The sequence below is a fragment of the Macaca fascicularis genome, chromosome 20, assembly GCF_037993035.2.
Source record: "Macaca fascicularis isolate 582-1 chromosome 20, T2T-MFA8v1.1".
In the NCBI taxonomy this organism is placed as follows: Eukaryota; Metazoa; Chordata; class Mammalia; order Primates; family Cercopithecidae; genus Macaca; species Macaca fascicularis.
This window is the reverse complement of record NC_088394.1, coordinates 26,345,036-26,350,781: the sequence shown is the minus strand read 5'-3', so window position 1 is coordinate 26,350,781 and position 5,746 is coordinate 26,345,036. Positions and strand designations below refer to the sequence as shown.

Below are 5,746 nucleotides of genomic sequence, written 5' to 3'. Positions count from 1 at the left end.
GTAAAGTGCGTATGTTCTATGTTAGGTTTCACCCTCAGTGGGGGCTGGAGCAGCGGCTTGCAATCAAATACACGACCCTTTCCACAGCTAAAGATATGAAGATATGCATATATTATATTGACCGGGTCGCGGTGGCTCAGGCCTGTAATCCCAGCACTTTGGGAGGCTGAGGCGGGCGAATCACCTGAGGTCCGGAGTTCCAGACCAGCCTGGCTAACATGGTGAAACCCCGCCTGTACTAAAAATACAAAAAATTAGCCGGGCGTGGTGGCGCGTGCCTGTACTACCAGCTACTCGGGAGGCTGAGGCGGGAGGCTGAGGCAGGAGAATCACTTGAACGAGGGAGGCGAAGGTTGTAGTGAGTCAGGATCGCGCCACTTCACTCCAGTTGGGGCAACAAGAGCGAAACTCCGTCTGAAAAAAAAAAAAGATATGCATATATTTACACTGTTGGGATAAATAACCATGGATAGCCCCACCTTAAGTCAGGTCAAGTTCTCCAACGTAAGAAACAAGTTTTGGTATTCAGACTTTTTTTTTCCCCTGCGTCCGATCATCCACTAGTATTCATACCTTTTTAGATTTGAGGGTTGCAGATGAGGGACCTGGATTGTAGCTGTTCTGTTCACTCACTTTTCTCACTCTCGCTGGATAAGAGAGTGTCTTTGAGAACAGGAACCGTGCTGTTGTATGGTCACGTCTCTCTCTGCCACCAACTCTTGTGTGTCACCTTGTGCCCTTTTAGTCTCAGTTTCCTCATCTGTAAGATGGGGTCAGTGATCCTTTGCTCATAAGGTGCTGGTTGGGGTTAAATGATGTCGTGCATGTGAAGCACAAGAATTGTGTTAGCACCTGCACGAATGGTATGACTGAGATTTACTTATTCCACAAACATTTATATTTCAAAATTATTAAATTTAAATAAATTTATTATTAAATGAATTAAATGCATTAATTAATTAAAAGTATAGATGTATTTCTTAAAATGTGGGTGATAGGAATTTTAAAGATTTATATAATGCTTCAAAGCCTTAGAAAAGGTTTTCTTTAGTTGGTTTATCTGTATATCTGAACTCTTGAAACTTAAAGCTAAAATACTAGGATTTATCTGCAGGGTTGCAGAGAGATAATTCTGCCTTAAATTGTCTAAAACAAAAACAAAACAAGACAATATGTTATACATGGGATTAAAACCAATTTTTCTCCCATTTTTTCTCCTTTTTTCTTTTGCTGCCCACATTGTGCCTTTATTTTATGAGCCCCATTTTTCTGGGCTTAGTTAAAAAAAAAAATTCAATTCTAAACGTTGAATTTAGGGAGTTTTTGTTCTTAAATAAAAAGGCATAGACTTAAAAAAAATAAATGTTTATCCAGGAAAATATATTGAAATCATGCTGCTGAGCCTCTATTTTCTTTGATGTTTTGGTTCGGTATTCTTTTATCATAAATTCTTAGCATTTAAAAATTTACTGATGTACATTTAAAGCCAATAAACTTTTAATTAATACAAATATATATATATATATATATATTTTTTTTTGTGATGGAGTCTCACCCTGTCACCCAGGCTGGAGTGCAGTGGCGCGATCTTGGCTCACTGCAACCTCCAGCTCCTGGGTTCAAGCGATTCTCCTGCCTCAGCCTCCTGAGCAGCTGGGATTACAGGCGTGCACCACCATGCCTGGCTAATTTTTGTATAAAATAGAATTATTTAAGTAGGTGATACATGTATGTCTATGGCTAATCCCACCATTCTCTCCACAGTCTCTTCTCATAGAGACAAGGGATACAATATGCATAAACAAACTTATGGTTGTCTTTCTTCCACTCCTACTTTCCCGCCCCTTTTCCACCAAATCATAGCATTCAATCGTATCTTGTTCTCATTCTCATTTACATTTATTTTGGCTGTTATTTAACATATTCATGTTACTTTTTTTTTTTTTTTGTGGAGAGTGGATCTTGCTATGTTGCCTAGGCTGGTCCTAAAGTCCTGGTCTCAAGCAGTCCCCCCACCTTGACCTCCCAAAGTATTGAGATTACAGGTGTGAATCACCATGCCCGGCCCATCACATTTAAAAACATTGTATGTAACATACCTATACAATTGTGTGGAAGTATAAGTTTGAAGGACAAAAATGAAATGAACGCTCATGTACCTGCCACCAAGTTAAGAAATAGACATTTTCAGATCCCCAAACCCCCCACTGAATCCTTTCTTCCCTCCTCAAAGATAACTACCACTCTGAATATTGTGTTACTTGTTCCTTTGTTTTGCTTTGTAGTTTTTGCGATGTATGTTCGTATCTCTAATGAATATAATGTATGCTTTTGCTGAGTTCGATTTTATATGATAGGATCCTAAAATATATTTTGTGTGACTTGCTTCTTGCACTTAACGTTATCTTTTTGAGAAGCATGTGTGTTGATGTGAGGAGCTCTACTTTATCTTCATTGCTGATTTGAATTCTATGAGATAATTACATTGTTTTAATGTAGTTCTTCAGTTGGTAGTCATTTATACTGTTGCCAGACTTTTGTTACTACACGGTGCTTCTGTAGAAACATATTTCCTAGAGCAAAAGTGGAAGTTTCTGTAAGGTATATACCTAATAGATTTCTGGGGATATGCAAATTTGCTAGTAATATCAACTGTTATCTGAAATGGTTACAGTAATTTATACTCAGCGTGGTGTGGTGGCTCACACCTGTAATCCCAGCACTTTGGTAGGCCAAGTTGGGTGGATCACTTGAGTCCAGTAGTATGAGACCAGCTGGGGCAACAGGTGAGACCCCATCTCTACAAAAAATACAAAAATTAGCTGGGCATGGTGGTGTGTGCCTGTAGTCACAGCTTCGAGGGGGGTCTGAGATCAGAGGATCGACTGAGCCCACAAGGTCAAGGCTGCGGTGAGCTATGACTGTGTCATTTCATTCCAGTCTGGGCAACAGAATGAGACCCTGTCTCAAAGAAAAAAAAAAAAGAATTTATACTCTTCCTGCAACTGATGAAAAACAGATGAAAGTTTCAGCCTAAGCCTCAGACATTCTTTTAAAATTTTTGCCTATCTGGTGTTGGCTAAGACATTCCTTCACTGTGGTTTTAATAATCATTTATCTGATAACATTGAGATTGAGCATCTTTTTTCTGTATTTATTCATCATTTATGCATCCTCTTTTTGTAAAATTTCTGTTGCCCATTCCTCTTTCACAGTTGCCTTTCCCATGCTGATTTGTAGGAATTCCTTATATAGTCTGAATATGAATCTTTTGTATTATGTAGCTTATGTTTGTTTTAAATACCCTCCAGTTGTATCCCCTAACCCCCACCTTTCTGGTATTTTTGGTGAAGACAGGCCCTTAACTTTAACAAAAGTCAAATTTATCAGTATATTCCTGTATCACCTGTAATTTTTGTATCTCTTAAAGAAATCTTTCCCGGCCGGGCGCGGTGGCTCAAGCCTGTAATCCCAGCACTTTGGGAGGCCGAGACGGGTGGATCACGAGGTCAGGAGATCGAGACCATCCTGGCTAACACGGTGAAACCCTGTCTCTACTAAAAATACAAAAAAAAACTTAGCCGGGCGAGGTGGCAGGCGCCTGTAGTCCCAGCTACTCGGGAGGCTGAGGCAGGAGAATGGCGGGAACCCGGGAGGCGGAGCTTGCAGTGAGCTGAGATCCGGCCACTGCACTCCAGCCTGGGTGACAGAGCGAGACTCCATCTCAAAAAAAAAAAAAAAAAAAAAAAGAAATCTTTCCCTACCCTCAGGTGATAAATATATTCTGTATATTGTCTAAAAGTCTTATAGTATTTTTCCTTATTATGACCTTATCCCTTCAGAATTGATGTTTGTGTATAGTGTGAGGTAAGAATCAAATTTTACTCATTTTTTTCACATATGGATAACAAGTTTTCCTGACACCTTTTATTGGAAAGTTTGCTTCCCTCCACCATCAAGTATCCATGTACATGTACCTTTCCGTTTCTGAATTCTCTGTTCTGTTCCATTGATTGGTCTTATTTGTCTGTCTCTGTACCATTACCACACTTGACTCGTTACTCTAGCTTTATAAGAAGTGCTTTTTTTTTGTTTTGGTGTGTTTTTAGACAGGGTCTCACTCTGTCACCCTGGCTGGAGTGCAGTGGTACAATCATGACTCACTGTAGCCTCGACATCTCGAGCTGAAGCAGTCCTCCCACCTCAATATCACAGGTACCTGGGACTACAGGCATGTACCATCATGCCCAGCAAATGTTTTTTTAATTTTAATTTTTAGTAGAGACAGGGTTTCACCATATTGCCCAGACTGGTGTTGAACTCTGGGCTCATGCAGTCTGCCCACGTCAGCCTCCCAATGTGTTGGGATTACAGGCATGAGCCACCGCGCCCAGCCACTATGAGAAGTCTTTATAGCTGGTAGGACAAGTCCTCCTGCCTTTATCTTCTCCCAGGAATGTCTTTGCTGTTTTGCCTTTGTGTTTTCTATGTAAATTTTCAGAATCATCTTGTCAAATCACACACACAGGTACACAAAGCCTGTTGGGATTTTGATTGCAATTGCATTGATTCAATTGCATTGGGTCAATTTAGTTTTTAAAGTGATTGCTGTCAACATTTCATTTTTCCCTATGATGTTTGCTGCAGGTTTTTTTGTAGATGTCACTTAGTAGATAAAATGTTGTCTTCGATTCCAAATTTGTTTTTGGTGTAGATACATGTTGAATTTTATCAATTGTATATTCTGCATCATTAAGATGATCATATGCTTTTTAAAAAAAACTTAGGTTTGGCAGTACATATGAAGGTTTATTAGACAGGTAAACTCACATCATAGGAGTTTGTTGTACAGCTTTTTTAATCACCCAGGAATTAAGCTCAATACCCAATAGTTATATTTTCTGCCCTTCCTCCTCCTCTCACCCTCCACCCTCAAATAGACCCCAGTGTCTGTTGTTTCCTTCTTTGTGTTCATAAGTTTTCATCATTTAACTCCCACTTATAAATGAGAACATGTGGTATTTGGTTTTCTCTTCCTGTGTTAGCTTGCAGAGGATAATAGTCTCCAGTTTCATCCATGTTCCCGCAAAAGACATCATCTCATTCTTCCTTATGGCTATGTCGTGTTCCATGGTGTATATGGACCACATTTTCTTTATCCAGTCTGTGATTGATGGGCATTTAGGTTGATTCCGTGTCTTTGCTTCTGTGAATAGGGCTGCAGTGAACATTCCCGTGCATGTGTCTTTATGGTAGAATATTTCTATTCCTCTGCTATATACCCAGCAATGGGGTTGTTGGGTCAAATGGTAGTTCTCCTTTTAGCTCTTTGAGGAATCGCCACACTGCTTTCTTAACAATTTACACTCCCACCAACAGTGTATAAGTTTCCCTTTTCTCTGCAACCTTGCCAGCATCTGTTATTTTTTGACATTTTGATAATAGCCATTCTGATTGATGTGAGATCTCAGTGTGGTTTTGATTTGCATTTCTCTAACGATCAGTGATACTGAGCTTTTTTTTCATATGCTTGTTGGCTGCATGTATGTCTTCTTTTGAAAAGTGTCCGTTCATGTCCTTTGCCCAGTTTTTAATGGGGTTGATTTTCTCTTGTAAATAGTTTGCAAATATTTTCTCCCATTTTGTAGGTTGTCTGTTTACTCGGTTGATAGCTTCTTTTGCTGTGCAGAAGCTCGTATGTGTAATGAGATCCCACTTGTCAATTTCTGCTTTTGTTGTGATTGCT

At 39.6% G+C, this 5,746-nt stretch overlaps 1 protein-coding gene across 13 annotated transcripts in view; it reads left to right on the top strand.

Moving 5' to 3' along the window:
• NSMCE1 (NSE1 homolog, SMC5-SMC6 complex component) overlaps window positions 1-5,746 on the top strand; it is a 44,350-nt gene that overhangs the window by 610 nt on the left and 37,994 nt on the right. The gene's annotated exons all lie outside the window — the stretch shown is intronic.